Here is a 21091-nt window from a genome sequence, read left to right on the forward strand (position 1 = left end):
AGATTTTAAGATTATTTGAATATCGTATTCATGGTCAAAATCATGGAAATGTAGAAAACTATACACAAGGGATACGTCAAAACCGCCTTTTGTTTGATACTAAAGCTCAGGTTTCCATAACTTGTATTGTACGGTATTTATCATGGTTGTTGTATGTGGTGGCGTCTGAAATGCTGGTTTGCTGAAGACATTTTGTTCTCCTGCACAATGAAGCTTTGATAGAACATTTCAGTTGAAGTCTTTGTCTTGAAGGGTGTGTCTGTTGGCAAGGGTTGCAGTTACAGACTTACTGGCTGGTGATTTAAGAAAGGTCATTTAGACTCCAGTAAACAGATGATGTCCTCTTCTCCGCACATCAGGACAACCACCAATGAAAGATGATAGATTGTGACCTATTTTTTCACAAACTTGACCTGTGTTTTTATTTTATCCAGGACAATGAAGCCACTTTGTTTCACACCTATTGATGCCTTTGTATATGTTTATCTGTTACATTCTAAATTGTTCCACAAATGTACAACATTCTCCAAAATGAGTTAAGATGTGTAAGAGTTTTCTGCATGAGCATGGTATTGGGTCCAGATAAGGCTGGAATGGTCTGAAGCCATGTTGTGTTCAGACTATAAGCCTTTTGTGTCTGAAAGCATGACATTAAAATGGCTGATTCTGAAGCTGAGAACGGCTTCTGTAAAACAGTGTCTCCTCTCCCTGGAGCATGTGCCAGGAATATTCAGCAGTGCATCCTTTAGCTGAGAAGAAAGGTCTAACCTTGGGGGATGGGTAGAGGGGAAAATAACTGGATGATCTGCTTTCCTGTGAAGTGCTTACAAAGCAGGAATCATCTGCTCCTTGGAAAATAAAGTGAGCTGTGGATTGTGCTGAGGAGAAATGGGGTTGGCATTAATTTGCAACTGTAATCTGATCTACAACAGGTAGAAACCTATTCTACCAAATATAGACTTGTTCTCTGCAATGCCAGCTAGTTATATCTTGATTTGTTTTTCTTACTAGTAGATCATATATATTGGGAGTAAAACCTTTAGCTTAGATGAATATGTTGTAGAAACCTATTTGTTTCTTACCAGATATCTTCATATTAAACTTGGCCGTTGTATCAGTGGAAAGACAGCCTTGAGCTGTGTGCAAGCTGGATTATATTTAACACTTATCAGACCAAACAAAGCTTGAGTGTGTGTGTTTTAAGTCATCTTTGCTTTAAAGGTGCCATCATTTTTGATCTGCGTTGGGTGAACATTCGTAGCCAGGATATCCAATGTTAGAAATATATGTTGTAACTTTTATTTAAGTGTTTCCATAACCAATGTGAAAAATACAGCAATTTTGTTTGCTAAAAACTATATATTAATTGGAAGCTAAGTTCATCAGTGGTCATCCATGGGCTGCTTTATTTACTGGATTTTGCAACAAAATATATGTTTCAACTCTGTATGTGTACATAGAAACACATCATAATCATTGTTAACTTTTCATTTTCATAATCATTGTCTCATCATGAATTTATTTAATACAGGAGTAGACTTTGTGAGCCAGTAAGACCTCTCCTAGAGCCAAGTTAACTCTTTGAATGGCCTAAGTTTTATAGACTTCATTAAAAACCCCAAAAGTTATATGATAGTAGAAAATTTCTGGGTGCTGGGCTAATTGACTATTAGGATTTGTCCAGCCCTGAATTAATCTAATTTACATCTCCTAATGTTTGCAACATATAGTAGAGCCATACATTCCAGGAAATGATATTGTGTCATGTCGATTGTGGTTGATGTAACATCAGGTAGGCCGCTTTTACTTTAATTGGATCATACACTCTCAGATCCTGCCACACAGTAACCGAAAGAATCATAGGATAAATGTCCCTTCTGGCCATACACTTGGATGGAAAATGAGATGAGATGCAGCTAACCTGCCAAATTATACTAACTTCATCATGGTTCCAGAAGAACAGAATATGAGACTTGAGTTAATTGTGAATATGTAGAGTAATGTTCTACTTTATTGATTTTCTTTCGTCATTCAGGCTTCATTTAACGTGTTTTTAATGTCTATCCAAGGTTTTCTACCATAATCTTTAAGAATCCTTCTACTAGAAATCACCATACAAGCTGCATATTTAAGTAACTTACATATAAAATCAGATGAATGATATAGTTGAGAGGAAAATTAAAGATTAAAGATTACAGTATCTTTTCAGTGCAGTTTTATCATATTTTAGAGGAAGTGGCTACAGTACTTGCTGCAGTATGCTCTAGCTGAGTCACATAACCCTTTATCTTCAGCAGAAAATGGAAGCCAGAGGGTTTTAAAGCAGAAACATCTCCAAAATGTAGTCTTATTCCACTGTCAAGCTTTGTTTACAGTCCTTTCAGCTCTCCCCTGACTATGGTACCTGATTTGTAGCCAAAAACAGGCATGGCTGACACCTGAGGGCACTAGGGCCCCCTATATGACAGAGTTTGATTGTTATAAGCATTATTATCCCAGCTTATAGCTCAACTTCTAACCAAAGTCACCAGAACTGGAAATCAGTGCTGGTGATGTGAGGAATTCATACAGTGGCTGCTAACTTGGCAGTCAGACTTTTTTTTGACCTAGAGAAGACCATTGATGAAGACAAGATTTGTCTGTGACTGATTTTCAATTCCCTTATATTCTATTTATATTGGCTGTCTTTTATCAGAGGATCATCCCTTTGCAAAATATTTGTCAAACAAAGTTAAATTCAAGTGTGCGTTTAGATTCTTTTGGAATAGAAAAGATGCTTGTTATTTCATGAGGAATACAAGTTTTAAAACAGTCATGTCAGGAGAGCTGACAGGTCCTATTTAAAGGGGTTGCACATGAATAGAGAAGCATGGCTGCTTTCGTCCAAAAACAATACCTCACCTGTCCAGAGGTTGTGTGTGGCATTGCAGCTCAGCTCTATTCACTTTAGTGGAGCTGGGTTGTAATACCAGACACAGCCCATGGACAGGTGTGGCGCTGCATCTGGAAAAAAACATCCATGTTTTCTAAGTTCCGAGTTATCCAGTGATGACTAACCAAACCTATCTACAACTTTTTCCTAGCATTAGTAGTTTTATGGACACACAAAATGTTTTATCACCAACTGAACAAGATGTATCCATTACTGTTTACTTGTTGCTTGATTTCATTGAATTTGCAGAAATTAGTACTCCATCATACCACTTTTTTAGCTGTGATTGTGGCTTAGTTCAATGCCTTGTCTAAAAAAATCTAAGTAATGCTATGTCAGTTACTAACCCAAACTCCTCCTAGGGCATCAAGCAATAAAGTGTTGTGTTCCATTTTGGGCACTACACTTCCTATTTCTGATTAAAGATTTAACTTGACTTGGCCCTTGGCTCTGCTGAATACTGTCCATCTCTAGTATGATATGGACAGTGTGAGAGACCCTAGTCCAGTAGACACTAAAAGGATTTTGGTTCTACATCTACGAGATGTAAAGTAGAAAACCTAAGAATTGCAACAATATGTGTCCTATGACAATATTATCCTTATTGATAATAATAATAAAAATATAGAACCAAAATATTCCACAGAACTTTATAATTTAGAGGAAACATGTACAGACAAAATCAGACATTATATAGTGGCAAAACCACTCACAAGAGCTTACAATCTATGAGGAAATGGGGGGGACACAAAATGTAAAAAGTGCTCGATAAGTACAATGGTCCCGCCATCTGTTATAAAACTAGAATAATGCACGTAAAGCTGCATGAGCCGGTCACCAGCCCGTATCTGTGTGTGACAGATATAAAGTGCATTAGGGTGCAAGGAGTGTGGGGAATACTGCTGAATGAAGGGATCAGGTTCTGAAGACTAATGTAATAGGGAAGGTAGCAAAGGAAATTAGTTATATTAGAGAATGTGATTAGGCTCCACTAAAAAGATGTGTTTTCAGGGCACACATAGAACTTTGGATGTAGGGAATTAAAGGGGTTTTCCAGTCCCTAAAAACTGATGGCCTATCTTCAGGATAGGCCATCAATACCTGATAGTTCATGGTCTGACTTCTGGAACCCCCGCCGATCAGCTGTTTTGAAGGAGGTGCAGCACTCGTACGAGGGTTGCTTCCCCTTAATTTCTACTTGCTTATTGTGAATCGTTGACACACATGTTGCCGAGATTGACAATATTGCAGCCTTCTCCCATTGAAGCTACATCTGTGTCAATGATTCACAGTGAGTAGAAATGAAGGGGAAAAAGCTGATCGGCGGGGGTCCCGGGAGTCGGACCCCGACCCATCAGCTATTGATGGCCTATCCTGACAAGAGGCCATCAGTTTTTAGAGACTGGAAAACCCCTTTAAACTGATTATCCATGGAATGGTGCAGCACGAGAAAAGTCTTGGAGATGGGAAAGGAAGATCAGAGAATGTTAGTCTTAGATCGTTTGCAGAACGTAAAGCACGGATAGGTTGGCAGACAGAGATTAGGGAGGAGATGTAAGTAGGTGCAGCATTGTGGAGAGCTTTGTGGGTGAAAGTAATAAGTTTAAATTGTATTCTAAAGGGAATGGGCAACCAGTGCAGTTGCTCACTCGCACTGGGTAGAATCATTGGTGTAGCGGTTGGTCAGAAAGATGAGCCTGGTGGCTGCATTAAGTATAGATTGGAGAGGGGAGAGTTTAGTGTGGGAAAGACCGATAAGTAATGAGTTACCGTAAGTTACATTGAGCCACACCCTTTGCAAACAGATACAGAAAATTAAGCACACAGCCATGCACTCTCCATAGTCAAACATTGCTAGTAGTATAGGTCGTACTAAAGAGCTCCGTGACTTTAAAGAGGCTCTGTCACCAGATTAGAAGTGCCCTATCTCCTACATAATCTGATCGGCGCTGTAATCTAGATAACAGCAGTGGTTTTTATTTTGAAAAAAAAATCATTTTTGAGCAAGTTATGAGCAATTTTAGATTTATGCTAATGACTTTCTTAATAGACAACTGGGCATGTTTTTACTTTTTACCAACTGGGCGTTGTACAGAGAAGTGTATGAGGCTGACCAATCAGTGACCAATCAGTGTCCTGCACTTCTCATTATTCCAGCCCAGCTTCTTTCACTGCACAATCACACTGTGGAACAATGAGAAGTGTATGACGCTGATTGGTCACTGATTGGTCAGCGTCATACACTCCTCTGTACAACGCCCAGTTGGTAAAGTACAAAGGCTGCATGGAGCAGCTGAAACGTTGCTATCCATTCTCACTGATGGGTGAATAAAAAACCTTTTCTATTTTGATACGAACTCTGGAGTGCTGCCTCTTCTTCCTATTTCGTTTACATTTGGGGATTTACAAGTCGGATCCCTGGAGGCTTGCACCCTGATACCCTTGAGGTTTATGTTCTGCTGTGCTGCCCATACTCTCTTTGGATACTGTTAGGTATATGTCACAGCCTACGTGTAATGTATACATCGGGAGCTTTTTCTCGTCCTATGCAAGACAAAAGGCAAAAACCATTATGTGAACACAGCCTAAGGAAAATATTATTAAAATTAATAAAATTATATTCATTATTTATTATGGAGCCATAATAAACCAAAGAGTGGGAATTCCATGTATTAATGTATTTTTTCTCTTATAATTTTATGGATTTCAGGGTGGAGCTCTATATAATTTTTTAGGGTTCATAATATACAGGCATCTTTAACCTTGGTAATTAACTTTCTACTGTCAAGTTCGTGGGGTCCTGCGACTCTATGAAATATGTACATTTTAATTACAATTTGCTGTCCACTGATTATATGTGCCAAATTGGTCACAAGTCTGTTCTTTTAACTTACATTTTCACCATCTGTGTACAATAAAACTGTTTTGTATGTGTATGTGTAAGTGTGAATTGCAGTGACAAAAACTTTAATTACTTCTAGCTACATATTGCTTTCTCTTAATTCTCTTTAGGGGTTATTCACATAGTTGGTTATGCAGAATTTCAACTATATAGAGGTTAAAAAGAAGAACCCATGGGATAAGGTTTTACCCAGAGCGTCATATATTTAGATATCTGGTAAATGTCTCTCTAAACTTCCACTAATAGACGTTTTTAAATATAGACACAAGGAGGAAAAAGGAAATGCTGAAGTCTTCATTGCTTACTGAAGAGAAAAAAATACACAATGAAACATTACAGGAATCAATGGACTGAGTTTTGATTTTTTTACCAATATTTACATATATTTTAAGTCCCTAGAAGTAATAATATATTTGCAGTTTAAGACATGTTTTTAGCATGTATATAGTATTCTTTATCACTTTGATAACTTAGCCTTAATAACCTACCTTGAGTTCATTAGAGCTAAAGTGTCTATTTTATTGTAGTATGCAGTATTTATCTAAATGATCTATGTGGAAGAAAACAGGCCATAGACATTGGATTGTTGTCTATTAGGCCTGGCAGATTACTCAACGATTGTTGTCAGGAGGAACAAGGATCATGTTGCATTTTTACCGGTCCATACCTTATGAAATAACTTGCATCCTCAGACAGGCCAAATGCACATGTGGAGTTGGGGATGATGTGTGTCGGGAAACAGCTAACAGATGGGAAAAGCCAGATTAACTGTTAAGATCAATTTTTTATGAAGCTCGCCTCACTAGGCCAAATATTTCCACCAATATTTAGCACAGGCGGTCATGAGCAATTTTGGCAATCAGAAACTCTGAGGAGATTTCTGATATGTTCTAAATCTCCAAGTGATATAAATGACACTTCTTTTTTCTCATAGAAAAGGATTAATACCTGGCTAGAGCTGTCGATGTCGTATCAGTGAGGCATCTGACTGTGTGTGCCCAGCTTACCAGTAGGTATATCTGTTTTAACATGTAGCATTTTATTTTTGGACATTTTACGGTTTTACAATGAGAACATCATCCCAATCCCTCACAACTAAGAAACACTGATTAAAAAGTAAATGGTGCTTAGTTATTTCTCTCTGGTGTGTTATGTAATTTAATATATTTTAAAATGGTCCTTACCAGAAATACCAGTGAAACCTTACAAGCAAAAACTGGATTTATTTTTCACTTTTGTGAGACCAGTTGTGTCACTGATACTTCTACACTTAGAAGCCGGCTCTCTAGCAGATATGGTTGAAGCAACAGATCATGTTCAAGAGTGGAAAATTCCATTGGCTTCTTTGCAGCTCTTGGACGGATTTTAAACCCTGACTTTTAAGAGGGATAAATGTAAATTTCGAAATCCATCTACATGGCCAGGTTGCCTCTGGTGTTTTCCCATGCTTTTTTTTTGTAAGAGAGACCTACTAATGTTCATTTGAGAAACATAATATATTGAATACGTATGTACTGTTGTCTTATTTACTTCAATGTAAGGATTTAAGAGTTGACTTTTTTGTATTATAATTATTATTATTTTTTTTTTCAATGTATTATAGTTTGGGCTTGCATTTTAGCTACGAAAATATGATCTCACAAATTTGCCTAATTTATAAACTTTTGTGTTATATATACCAGTCACATGATTTGAAGTTCAATGAAAAGATCAGGTGCTCTGGATAAATGACTACAGGACACGCTAATATTACTTTCACTTTTATTACTTTTACTTTTATTTATCAAACCAATCTTACCCATTGTTGTGCATAGATAGTGCTCTCATCTACAGTGGATTTCAAATTCTAAGTTTTCTACAGTGCTGTGAAAATGTATCTGCCCCCTTACCAATTTCTTATATTTTTGCATATTTGTCACACTTGAATGTCTCAGAATATGAAACTTTTTTTTATTAATAGACGAAGATAACCCAAGTAAACACAAAATGCTGTTTTCAAATGATGATTTCATTTATTGAAGGAAAAATGCTGTTCAGCCCTACCTGGCTCTATGTGAAATAGTATTTGCCTACTAAATCAACTAGTTAAAGGGTAAATAAACAATCAGAAAACTTCTGACATCTCATAGTGACATGTCAGACGTTTTGATCACTGGATGTCCGAGCACTGAGATCACTAAAACGAAGTGGCACAAGTTCTCGGGCAAGCGCTGTGCCACTTAGTTTCTGATCAGCTTTTCTCGAAACCCGAGCAGTTAGTGTACGGGCCCATAGACTTTCTATTAAGTCCGTACACCAACTGCTCGGCTTTCCGAGAAAAGCAGACCACAAACCAAGCGGCTCAGTGCTCACCGAGTGCTTCTGCCTCTACGTTTTAGCGATCGATGGCTCAGATCTCGGGCCCACACCAATCAAAAAAAATGTCAGAAGTTTTCTGAAAGTTAAAAAACCCAAATTCAATTGACAATTGGGTTCAACTTCATTAGCCACACCAAGGCATGATTACTGCCAGACCGTTTCAATCTAAACACCACTTAATCAATGTAAAGCAGACTAGAAGGTCTCAAATAGCACCACATGATGCCACTGTAACGGCCATGGCCGCGGACCGTCGTTCCTACTCAAACCTCGACGGCTGCGGCCATGACTCTGTGAGTGCTGGCCGGTATCTCCTTCCTAGGAGACGCCATCACTCACTTCCGCCTTGCTTCACTAGATCCCTTAGGGTGCGCGCTCGCGCCCGGCCTTAAAGGGCCAGTGCGTGCATATGAAAAGAATCTCTAATTAGCCCATGATCACCCTGGAGTATAAAAGGGGCTCTGCCCTTTCACTCATTGCCTGAGCGTTGTTGTGTTTACCCATGTTAGTCTTAGCAAATGGTTCCTTAGTGTTATCCTGTTCCCGTTGTTCCAGAGGAGCCTATGCAGGTGGACTGGCTCAAATTGTCAGCCCAGGAGAGACAACGCAGACGCACTTCGGGACTTTGGCTGTATTACGGCCTCGGAGGCCATGTTGTGCGTTTGTGTCCTCAGAAGCCAAAAAACTCCAATGCCTAGAATTGGTTGGAGAGACAACCCTAGGCAGAACGGCGCTGAATAAAAAATTCTCCTCAAATCTGTCCATCCCCGTGACCATAGTGTCCGTCGAAAAGACGCATCGGGTCTCTGCCTATCTGGACTCTGGGCCTGCAGCAAACTTCATCCTAAAAGACCTAGTGGATCTTCTCCAGTTGCCCACAGTCCCTCTGGAGACGTCTTTGGCTGTTGCCTCGGTGAATGGTCTGCCTCTGCCCGAACCGATCATATCTGAAACCAAGCCGCTGAAGCTCCAATTTGGAGCCCTTCATACTGAACTGATTTTGTTTCTTGTTTTGCCTAAAGCCTTCAATCCTGTCTTACTGGGCCTGCCTTGGCTCCGACTACAATTCCGGAGTGGTACTCCAATGGGGCTCTAAATGTCTTAACCGCTGTCTGTTACAGATCCATCCTGTCCAGCCTCCTCTGCCTCAGTCATTGGCAGGATTACCCCCTCATTTCTCTCAGTTTGCAGATGTCTTCAGCAAGAAGACAGTTTTCTCAACAGTTTTCGATGGAGGTGGACGCCTCCTCTGTTGGTGAAGGTGCCCTTCTGTTCCAGAGAGGTTACAAAGGGAAGGCAGTGGTATGTGGCTATTACCGTAGACTTTTTTCTCCTGCAGAGCGCAATTACTCTATTGGAGATCGGGAGTTACTGGTCATCAAATTGGCTCTGGAGGAGTGGAGACATCTACTAGAGGGCACGGCTCACCCCATCCTGATATATACCGACCACAGGAACCTCACTTATCTCCAGTAAGCACAACGGCAGAACCCCCGTCAAGCCAGGTGGTCGCTGTTCTTCACCCGGGGCCAATTTGTGCTCCATTACCGTCCTGCTGACAAAAATGTGAGGGCCAATGCCCTGTCCAGGTCATTTGAGACAGAGGACACTGTGGAGTCCACCACAAAGTGTCATTGACCCCTCCTGTATTGGTTCTGTTAATCCTCGAGACATCCCTCCGGGGAGGACTTTTGTGCGGTTGGCAGACAGGAGGGGAATCCTTCACTGGGGGCACAGCTCCAAACTGGCTGGGCACGCTGGTGCTCGTAAAACCCGAGATCTGATTGCCCGTCACTTCTGGTGGCCCATGCTGCCCAAAGGTATTGTGGACTTTGTCTCGTCCTGCACTGTTTGTGCTTCCAACAAAGTTGCTCACTCTAAGCCTGCCGGCCTGCTCCAACCTCTATCTGTGCCCAATGCTCCCTGGCAGCATATAGCAATGGACTTTGTCACAGACCTTCCTTCCTCTGCAGCATGCAATACGGTCTGGGTGGTTGTGGACCAGTTCTCGAAGATGGCTCATTTTATCCCGCTGTCCGGTCTAACTTCTGCTCCTCGACTGGCTAACCTCTTCATCCAACACATCTTCTGCTTGCATGGCTTGCCTTTTCATATCGTGTCTGATCGGGGAATCAGTTCACCTCAAAGTTTTGGAGAGCCCTCTGTAAACTCTTAGACGTCAAGTTGGACTTTTCTTCAACCAAATCATGGAGAATTATCTTCGTCACTTCATCTCCACGCAGCATGATGACTGGGTACAGCTTCTTCCATGGGCCGAGTTTTCTTACAACAGCCACACAAGTGAGTCCACCACTTCCACACCATTCTACATTGTGTACGGTCAACATCCATGAATCCCTCTTCCTGTTCCGGGTACATCCCAGGTACCCGCAGCTGACTCTGCATTTGGAGACTTTCTACAGGTTTGGCAGCAAACCCGGTCCTCTATTCTGCAGGCAGTCGATCGCATGAAGCGAAAGGCGGATACTAGGAGAGGAGAGCCGCCTCAGTATCTGCCGGGTGCGAAAGTCTGGCTGTCCTCAATGAATATCCGCCTAAATGTGCCTTCCTACAAGTTTGCTCCCAAGTTCCTCGGACCCTTTGAGATACTACAACAAATAAACCCGGTCTCCTATAAGCGTCGGCGGCCTCCTACCCTCAGAATCTCCAACTCCTTTCATGTGTCCCTCCTGAAGCCTGTGGTCCTGAACCGCTATAGTAAGACTCCTGGTCCCGCAGTGGCTCCTAGCGGTTCATCTGACGTGTTTGAGGTGAAGGAGATTCTGGACTGCAAGAGGGTAGGTGGAAGAATTTTCTATTTGGTGGACTGGAGAGGGTTTGGTCCTGAGGAGATGTCCTGGGAGCCAGAAGAGAACCTTAAAGTGTAGCTAAACATTTGACAAACTTCTGACATGTCATAGTGACATGTCAAGTTTGGATTGGTGGGGGTCCGAGCACTGAGACCCTCACCAATCGCTAGAACGAAGCAGCTGAAGCGCTTGTGTGAGCGCTCAGCTGCTTTGTGTCTGTTCGGCCTTTTCCGGGAAGCCGATGTATCGGAGTATGGGCTCATAGACTTTCTATTGAGTCCATACACGATACATTTATTTCTTGAAAAAGCCGAACAGACACGAAGCGGCTGAGCGCTCACACGAGCGCTTCAGAAGCTTTGTTCTAGCGATTGGTGGGGGTCTCAGTGCTCGGACCACCACCAATCCAAACTTTTGACATGTCACTTTGACATGTCAGAAGTTTGTCAAACGTTTAGCTACACTTTAATGCCCATACCCTCATTAGGAAGTTTCTCTCTCGCTCTGGTCCTAAGAGGCGTAAGAGGGGGGATACTGTAACAGCCATGGCCGTGGACCATCGTTCCTACTCAACCCTCAACGGCCGCGGCCATGACTCTGTGAGTGCTGTCCGGCATCTCCTTCCTAGGAGACGCCAGCACTCACTTCCTCCTTGTTTTACTGGGTTCCATGGGGTGCTTGCGCCCGGCCTTAAAGGGCCAGTGCGCGCACATCAAAAAAGGATCTACAATTAGCCCACAATCACCCTGGACTGTAAAAGGGGCACTGCCCGTTCATTCATTGCCTGAGCATTTTTGTGTTTACCCATGTTAGTCTTAGCAAATGGTTCTTTAGTGTTATCCTGTTCCCATGCCCTGCTAACTGTATCCCGTTCTATATTTGTTCCGGTGCCTTAGAGTGTTGGAGTCGTGTTGTGCCACCTGTCACGCCTGCTGATATACCCCACGTCTGGTGTCTGCAAGTTCATCAGTACCGAACCTCCATTACTGTCTGGACTATCAAAGGTACTCTTTCAAAGGTACTAGGATTGTTGTTTGGCTAGCTGCTACTCCGCTACAGCGGTGCGGCCTAGTGGGTTCACATACCCACAGATTGTGACAGCCACGTTCTAAAGAGATTCAAATACAGATGTTAAAAAAAGTCAGTCTGGAAAGGGTTACAATGTCATTTCGAAGGCTCTGGGATTCCAGCGAACCACAGTGAGACCCATTAGCTACAAATGTAAAAAACTTGGAACAGTGGTAAACCTACCAAAATGTCACCAAAAGCGCATTGACGACACATCCAGCAGGTCACAAAAGAACCCAGATAAACATCTAAAGAACTGCAGCCCTAGCTTGTCTCAGTTAAGGTCAGTGTACACAATTCCACAGTAAGAAAGACACTGGACAAAAATGGCATCCATGAGAGAGTTGCAATGCACAAACCACTGCTGACCAAAAAGAACACAAAGGCTCATTTTACATTTGCCAAAAAAACATTTAGATGGGTCTTGTCACAACTGGCGCAAAGTCGTAATATGGTGGTGGTAGTGTAATGTTCTGGGGCTGCTTTGATTCTGCAGGACCTGGATGACTTGTCATAATCGATATAACCATGAATTCTTCTCTATCAGAAAATCCTGAAGTAGAATGTCCGCCTGTCAGTTCATGACCTAAGGCTCAATTATATAGCAGGATAATGATCGTAAGCACACAAGCAAGTCTATTTCTGATTGGCTCAAAAGAAACAAAATTAAAGTTTTAGATTGCCGGAGTCAAAGTCCTGACTTGAATCCCATTGAGATGCTGTGGCCAGAGCTTAACTGGGCAGTTCATGCTCGAAAATAACTCCAATGTAGCCGAATTAAAACAATTCTGCAAAATAGAGTGGGCTAAAATTATTCCAGAATGTAAAAGAGTCATCGAACGTTATCGCAAATGTTTGATTGTAGTTGTCACTACCAAGGGTGGCACAACCAGTTATTAGGTTTAGGGGGCAAATACTTTTTAAAATGGGTGATATAAGTTACGAATAAATCTTTATCCTCAATAAATGGAATAATCCTTTTAAAGCGGCATAGCGTGGTTACTCGTGTTGACTTTATCTTATATTAAAATAACTTGGATGATCTTAAACATTTAAATGTGACAAATTAGCAAAAATAAAAGAAATTGGGTGAGGGGCAAATACTTTTTCACTGCACAATGTCTCTAAAATGCACACACACTTTGGAACCAATTTCATAGTTTGCCAATTAACGTCAGCGTGCTTTTGATGTGTGGAAGGAAACTTGAATAACCCAACGTAAACCCACCGAAATATTGGGAGAACCTACTTTGTTGGAACATTTTGAGCTAATGCATACTGACTTTTTCTGAGCAGACAAAGAAGGAATTATAATTCAAAATGAGGAAAGTTGGTACAGTATTGATTTTAAAATATTAATTAGGTTCTGTTCTTAATACTTTGTGGACAAATGACTGCAGTAGGCAGCTTTATTTGTTTAACTCATAATGTGCAGTGTTAACAAAAGGGTATTTATGGTATAGCCATTGGATATGCTTTAAATGGCTGGACGATGGGGACTGCCACTGGTACTCTCGCTAATCGGGTTACTGTGTCCCCCACTGCTGCCCTGAAGCCTTGCAAATGCAAGGAGAGTGTCGGCACTGGCACTTGAGTGCTACAGTCTTCATAGAAGTCTATGTAGTGTGGCGGAAAAAGCATGTGATGTAATGTTAATAGGCTGTTTCCTTATCTCCCGTAGACTTGTATGCCATAAATGTTTGTTGCGGAAATACCCTGAAAACTGAGAGTCAAGAGTAAAGCAAATGGCATGGTTGTGAAGGCAAATGCACTGTTAGGTTTTCTTAGATTTGACAGATTTTTAAGCAGATTTGATTTATAAAGTTAATTAACATGAAACATGATGAATAATCAGGAACAGCTGAATGTTTTCTTATGCTCTTTTTCCATTGAAACAAATGCACCTCCTGCTATTTTTGATCTCCTTGTTTCATAAGAATAGTTTGCCTTCAGGTTTATTCTTTCTTTTTATCTGTCTTCCATTCTGTTTCTTTCACTCCTTGAAGAAAGACAGGTATAGTGCACATGAGCTCATAAAAGGACAAGAGGAAATAGAAGATGATCTGTCTTATTCAGTCATAAAGTCTTTGTGTGTACTGTAACAGTACATTTACATAGAAATTCAGTATTTTGGTATATGTTTTCTCTTTATTGACTTGGCAAGAAGAAAAATAGATTAAGACAGATGACCTTGTGCATGTAACATTGCTGGAAAACTTTTCTTCTTCTGTACTGTAGGTGGTTTAATGATATCAGGAGTTCATACAGCACTTCCTTGATAACATTACAGCACAGTTGCTCAAACTATCTTGCTCACAGAAACCTACTGTAACAAAACACAGAGAAACACTTACCTTTCAAGCTTAAGCTGTGCTGTGGTTTCTTGTAATTTTTTTAGTTTTACCTTTATTTTATGCGTAAACTAAATATATTTGGTAGAAATTAGTTTTATATATATATATATATATATATATATATATATATATATATGATATAAGGCTATGCTTCTGATGATCCTAGGAAACTCAAATTAGGTTATTTCTAAAGGGGTTTTCTGGGAAAACAATATTGATGATCTATCCTTAACCCCTTAAGGACGCAGCCTAGTTTGGGCCTTAAGGCTCAGAGCCCATTTTTCAAATCTGACATATTTCACTTTATGTGGTAATAACGTCGGAATGCTTAAACCTATCCAAGCGATTCTGAGATTGTTTTCTCGTGACACTTTGGGCTTCATGTTCGTGGTAAAATTTGGTCGATATATTCAGTGTTTATTGGTGAAAAATTGCAAAATTTAGAGAAAATTTTGAAAAAATTGCATTTTTCAGAATTTAAATGCATCTGCTTGTAAAACAGACGGTTATACCACCCAAAATAGTTACTAGTTCACATTTCCCATATGTCTACTTTAGATTGGCATCGTTTTTTTAACATTCTTTTATTTTTCTTGGACGTTACAAGGCTTAGAACATAAACAGCAATTTCTCATATTTTTAAGAAAATTTCAAAAGCCTTTTTTTTAAGGTACCTCTTGAGTTCTGAAGTGGCTTTGAGGGGCCTATGTATTAGAAACCCCCATAAAACACCCCATTTTAAAAACTAGACCCCTCAAAGTATTCAAAACAGCATTTAGAAAGTTTTTTAACCCTTCAGGCATTTCACAGGAATTAAAGCAATGTGGAGGTGAAATTTGCAAATTTCATTTTTCTTGCTGAATTTCAATATTATTCCATTTTTTTCTGTAACACAGAAGATTTTACCAGAGAAATACTACTAAATATGTATTGTCCAGATTCTGCAGTTTTTAGAAATGTCCCACATGTGGCTCTAGTGCGCTCGTGGAATAAAACACAAGCCTCAGAAACAAAGGAGCACCTAGTGCATTTTGAGGCCTCTTTTTTATTAGAATATATTTTAGGCAGCATGCCAGGTTTGAAGAGGTGTTGAGGTATGAAAGCAATGGAAACCCACCAGAAGTGACCCCATTTTGGAAACTAGACCCCTCAAGGAATTCATTTATGGTTGTTGTTATCATTTTGACCACACCGTTTTTTCACAGCACCTATTTGAATTGGGCTGTGAATTAAAAAAATGATATTTTTTTCCATTAAGATGTAATTTTTGTTCAAAATTTCTTATTTTCACAAGGAATAAAACACCCCATTTTGTTGCCCAATTTGTCCTGAGTGCGGCAATACCCCATTTGTGGTGATAAACTGATGTTTGGGCCCATGGCAGGACTCAGAAGGAAAGGACCACCATTTGGCCTACTGGAGCTTTTCTTGTGCTAAGTCATGTATGCAGAAGCCCCTGAGGTACCAGTACAGTTAAAACCCCCGAGAAGTGACCCCATTTTAAAAACTACACCCCTTAAGACATTCATCTAGTGGTGTAGTGAGCATTTTGACCCCACAGTTATTGTGTAAAAGGTAATGCGCAGCAGATGGTGCAAAGTGAGATTTGCAATTTCCTATGCATATATGCCATTTCAGTGTCTGATATATTGTGCCCAGCATGTGCCACTGGAGACATACACCCCATAAATTGTAATGTGGGTTCTCCCGGGTACGGCAATACCCTACATGTGGCTGTTATTAGCTGCCTGGGCACACGACAGGGCTCAGAAGGGAAGGACCACCATTTAGCCTACTGGAGCTTTTCTGGTGCTAAGTCATGTAGGCAGAACCCCTGAGGTACCAGTACAGTTGAAACCCCCGAGAAGTGACCCCATTTTAAAAACTACACCCCTTAAGACATTCATCTAGTGGTGTAGTGAGCATTTTGACCCCACAGTTATTGTGTAAAAGGTAATGCGCAGCAGATGGTGCAAAGTGAGATTTGCAATTTCCTATGCATATATGCCATTTCAGTGTCTGATATATTGTGCCCAGCATGTGCCACTGGAGACATACACCCCATAAATTGTAATGTGGGTTCTCCCGGGTACGGCAATACCCTACATGTGGCTGTTATTAGCTGCCTGGGCACACGACAGGGCTCAGAAGGGAAGGACCACCATTTGGCCTACTGGAGCTTTTCTGGTGCTAAGTCATGTAGGCAGAACCCCTGAGGTACCAGTACAGTTGAAACCCCCGAGAAGTGACCCCATTTTAAAAACTACACCCCTTAAGACATTCATCTAGTGGTGTAGTGAGCATTTTGACCCCACAGTTATTGTGTAAAAGGTAATGCGCAGCAGATGGTGCAAAGTGAGATTTGCAATTTCCTATGCATATATGCCATTTCAGTGTCTGATATATTGTGCCCAGCATGTGCCACTGGAGACATACACCCCATAAATTGTAATGTGGGTTCTCCCGGGTACGGCAATACCCTACATGTGGCTGTTATTAGCTGCCTGGGCACACGACAGGGCTCAGAAGGGAAGGACCACCATTTGGCCTACTGGAGCTTTTCTGGTGCTAAGTCATGTAGGCAGAACCCCTGAGGTACCAGTACAGTTGAAACCCCCGAGAAGTGACCCCATTTTAAAAACTACACCCCTTAAGACATTCATCTAGTGGTGTAGTGAGCATTTTGACCCCACAGTTATTGTGTAAAAGGTAATGCGCAGCAGATGGTGCAAAGTGAGATTTGCAATTTCCTATGCATATATGCCATTTCAGTGTCTGATATATTGTGCCCAGCATGTGCCACTGGAGACATACACCCCATAAATTGTAATGTGGGTTCTCCCGGGTACGGCAATACCCTACATGTGGCTGTTATTAGCTGCCTGGGCACACGACAGGGCTCAGAAGGGAAGGACCACCATTTGGCCTACTGGAGCTTTTCTGGTGCTAAGTCATGTAGGCAGAACCCCTGAGGTACCAGTACAGTTGAAACCCCCGAGAAGTGACCCCATTTTAAAAACTACACCCCTTAAGACATTCATCTAGTGGTGTAGTGAGCATTTTGACCCCACAGTTATTGTGTAAAAGGTAATGCGCAGCAGATGGTGCAAAGTGAGATTTGCAATTTCCTATGCATATATGCCATTTCAGTGTCTGATATATTGTGCCCAGCATGTGCCACTGGAGACATACACCCCATAAATTGTAATGTGGGTTCTCCCGGGTACGGCAATACCCTACATGTGGCTGTTATTAGCTGCCTGGGCACACGACAGGGCTCAGAAGGGAAGGACCACCATTTGGCCTACTGGAGCTTTTCTGGTGCTAAGTCATGTAGGCAGAACCCCTGAGGTACCAGTACAGTTGAAACCCCCGAGAAGTGACCCCATTTTAAAAACTACACCCCTTAAGACATTCATCTAGTGGTGTAGTGAGCATTTTGACCCCACAGTTATTGTGTAAAAGGTAATGCGCAGCAGATGGTGCAAAGTGAGATTTGCAATTTCCTATGCATATATGCCATTTCAGTGTCTGATATATTGTGCCCAGCATGTGCCACTGGAGACATACACCCCATAAATTGTAATGTGGGTTCTCCCGGGTACGGCAATACCCTACATGTGGCTGTTATTAGCTGCCTGGGCACACGACAGGGCTCAGAAGGGAAGGACCACCATTTGGCCTACTGGAGCTTTTCTGGTGCTAAGTCATGTAGGCAGAACCCCTGAGGTACCAGTACAGTTGAAACCCCCGAGAAGTGACCCCATTTTAAAAACTACACCCCTTAAGACACTCATCTAGTGGTGTAGTGAGCATTTTGACCCCACAGTTATTGTGTAAAAGGTAATGCGCAGCAGATGGTGCAAAGTGAGATTTGCAATTTCCTATGCATATATGCCATTTCAGTGTCTGATATATTGTGCCCAGCATGTGCCACTGGAGACATACACCCCATAAATTGTAATGTGGGTTCTCCCGGGTACGGCAATACCCTACATGTGGCTGTTATTAGCTGCCTGGGCACACGACAGGGCTCAGAAGGGAAGGACCACCATTTGGCCTACTGGAGCTTTTCTGGTGCTAAGTCATGTAGGCAGAACCCCTGAGGTACCAGTACAGTTGAAACCCCCGAGAAGTGACCCCATTTTAAAAACTACACCCCTTAAGACATTCATCTAGTGGTGTAGTGAGCATTTTGACCCCACAGTTATTGTGTAAAAGGTAATGCGCAGCAGATGGTGCAAAGTGAGATTTGCAATTTCCTATGCATATATGCCATTTCAGTGTCTGATATATTGTGCCCAGCATGTGCCACTGGAGACATACACCCCATAAATTGTAATGTGGGTTCTCCCGGGTACGGCAATACCCTACATGTGGCTGTTATTAGCTGCCTGGGCACACGACAGGGCTCAGAAGGGAAGGACCACCATTTGGCCTACTGGAGCTTTTCTGGTGCTAAGTCATGTAGGCAGAACCCCTGAGGTACCAGTACAGTTGAAACCCCCGAGAAGTGACCCCATTTTAAAAACTACACCCCTTAAGACATTCATCTAGTGGTGTAGTGAGCATTTTGACCCCACAGTTATTGTGTAAAAGGTAATGCGCAGCAGATGGTGCAAAGTGAGATTTGCAATTTCCTATGCATATATGCCATTTCAGTGTCTGATATATTGTGCCCAGCATGTGCCACTGGAGACATACACCCCATAAATTGTAATGTGGGTTCTCCCGGGTACGGCAATACCCTACATGTGGCTGTTATTAGCTGCCTGGGCACACGACAGGGCTCAGAAGGGAAGGACCACCATTTGGCCTACTGGAGCTTTTCTGGTGCTAAGTCATGTAGGCAGAACCCCTGAGGTACCAGTACAGTTGAAACCCCCGAGAAGTGACCCCATTTTAAAAACTACACCCCTTAAGACACTCATCTAGTGGTGTAGTGAGCATTTTGACCCCACAGTTATTGTGTAAAAGGTAATGCGCAGCAGATGGTGCAAAGTGAGATTTGCAATTTCCTATGCATATATGCCATTTCAGTGTCTGATATATTGTGCCCAGCATGTGCCACTGGAGACATACACCCCATAAATTGTAATGTGGGTTCTCCCGGGTACGGCAATACCCTACATGTGGCTGTTATTAGCTGCCTGGGCACACGACAGGGCTCAGAAGGGAAGGACCACCATTTGGCCTACTGGAGCTTTTCTGGTGCTAAGTCATGTAGGCAGAACCCCTGAGGTACCAGTACAGTTGAAACCCCCGAGAAGTGACCCCATTTTAAAAACTACACCCCTTAAGACATTCATCTAGTGGTGTAGTGAGCATTTTGACCCCACAGTTATTGTGTAAAAGGTAATGCGCAGCAGATGGTGCAAAGTGAGATTTGCAATTTCCTATGCATATATGCCATTTCAGTGTCTGATATATTGTGCCCAGCATGTGCCACTGGAGACATACACCCCATAAATTGTAATGTGGGTTCTCCCGGGTACGGCAATACCCTACATGTGGCTGTTATTAGCTGCCTGGGCACACGACAGGGCTCAGAAGGGAAGGACCACCATTTGGCCTACTGGAGCTTTTCTGGTGCTAAGTCATGTAGGCAGAACCCCTGAGGTACCAGTACAGTTGAAACCCCCGAGAAGTGACCCCATTTTAAAAACTACACCCCTTAAGACATTCATCTAGTGGTGTAGTGAGCATTTTGACCCCACAGTTATTGTGTAAAAGGTAATGCGCAGCAGATGGTGCAAAGTGAGATTTGCAATTTCCTATGCATATATGCCATTTCAGTGTCTGATATATTGTGCCCAGCATGTGCCACTGGAGACATACACCCCATAAATTGTAATGTGGGTTCTCCCGGGTACGGCAATACCCTACATGTGGCTGTTATTAGCTGCCTGGGCACACGACAGGGCTCAGAAGGGAAGGACCACCATTTGGCCTACTGGAGCTTTTCTGGTGCTAAGTCATGTAGGCAGAACCCCTGAGGTACCAGTACAGTTGAAACCCCCGAGAAGTGACCCCATTTTAAAAACTACACCCCTTAAGACATTCATCTAGTGGTGTAGTGAGCATTTTGACCCCACAGTTATTGTGTAAAAGGTAATGCGCAGCAGATGGTGCAAAGTGAGATTTGCAATTTCCTATGCATATATGCCATTTCAGTGTCTGATATATTGTGCCCAGCATGTGCCACTGGAGACATACACCCCATAAATTGTAATGTGGGTTCTCCCGGGTACGGCAATACCCTACATGTGGCTGTTATTAGCTGCCTGGGCACACGACAGGGCTCAGAAGGGAAGGACCACCATTTAGCCTACTGGAGCTTTTCTGGTGCTAAGTCATGTAGGCAGAACCCCTGAGGTACCAGTACAGTTGAAACCCCCGAGAAGTGACCCCATTTTAAAAACTACACCCCTTAAGACATTCATCTAGAGTGTAGTGAGCATTTTGACCCAACAGTTATTGTGTAAAAGGTAATGCGCAGTAGATGGTGCAAAGTGAGATTTGCAATTTCCTATACATATATGCCATTTCAGTGTCCGATATATTGTGCCCAGCATGTGCCACCGGAGACATACACCCCATAAATTGTAATGTGGGTTCTCCCGGGTACGGCAATACCCTACATGTGGCTGTTATTTGCTGCTTGGGC

The 21091-nt window shown here is 42.1% G+C and overlaps 1 protein-coding gene across 6 annotated transcripts in view; it reads left to right on the top strand.

The window, feature by feature from the left end:
• Positions 1 to 21091, top strand: part of ZNF462 (zinc finger protein 462) — a 92264-nt gene that overhangs the window by 17693 nt on the left and 53480 nt on the right. For 3 of the 6 annotated variants that reach the window (XM_075826138.1, XM_075826127.1, XM_075826148.1), the window contains exon 2: positions 6769 to 6843. The exons of the other annotated variants lie outside the window; for them this stretch is intronic. The gene's annotated coding sequence lies outside the window, so the exon portion shown is untranslated. The remainder of the gene's footprint in view (positions 1 to 6768; positions 6844 to 21091) is intronic. 6 annotated transcript variants of the gene reach the window in all.

Source organism: Rhinoderma darwinii, chromosome 1 (genome assembly GCF_050947455.1).
Source record: "Rhinoderma darwinii isolate aRhiDar2 chromosome 1, aRhiDar2.hap1, whole genome shotgun sequence".
NCBI classification, from domain to species: domain Eukaryota; kingdom Metazoa; phylum Chordata; class Amphibia; order Anura; family Rhinodermatidae; genus Rhinoderma; species Rhinoderma darwinii.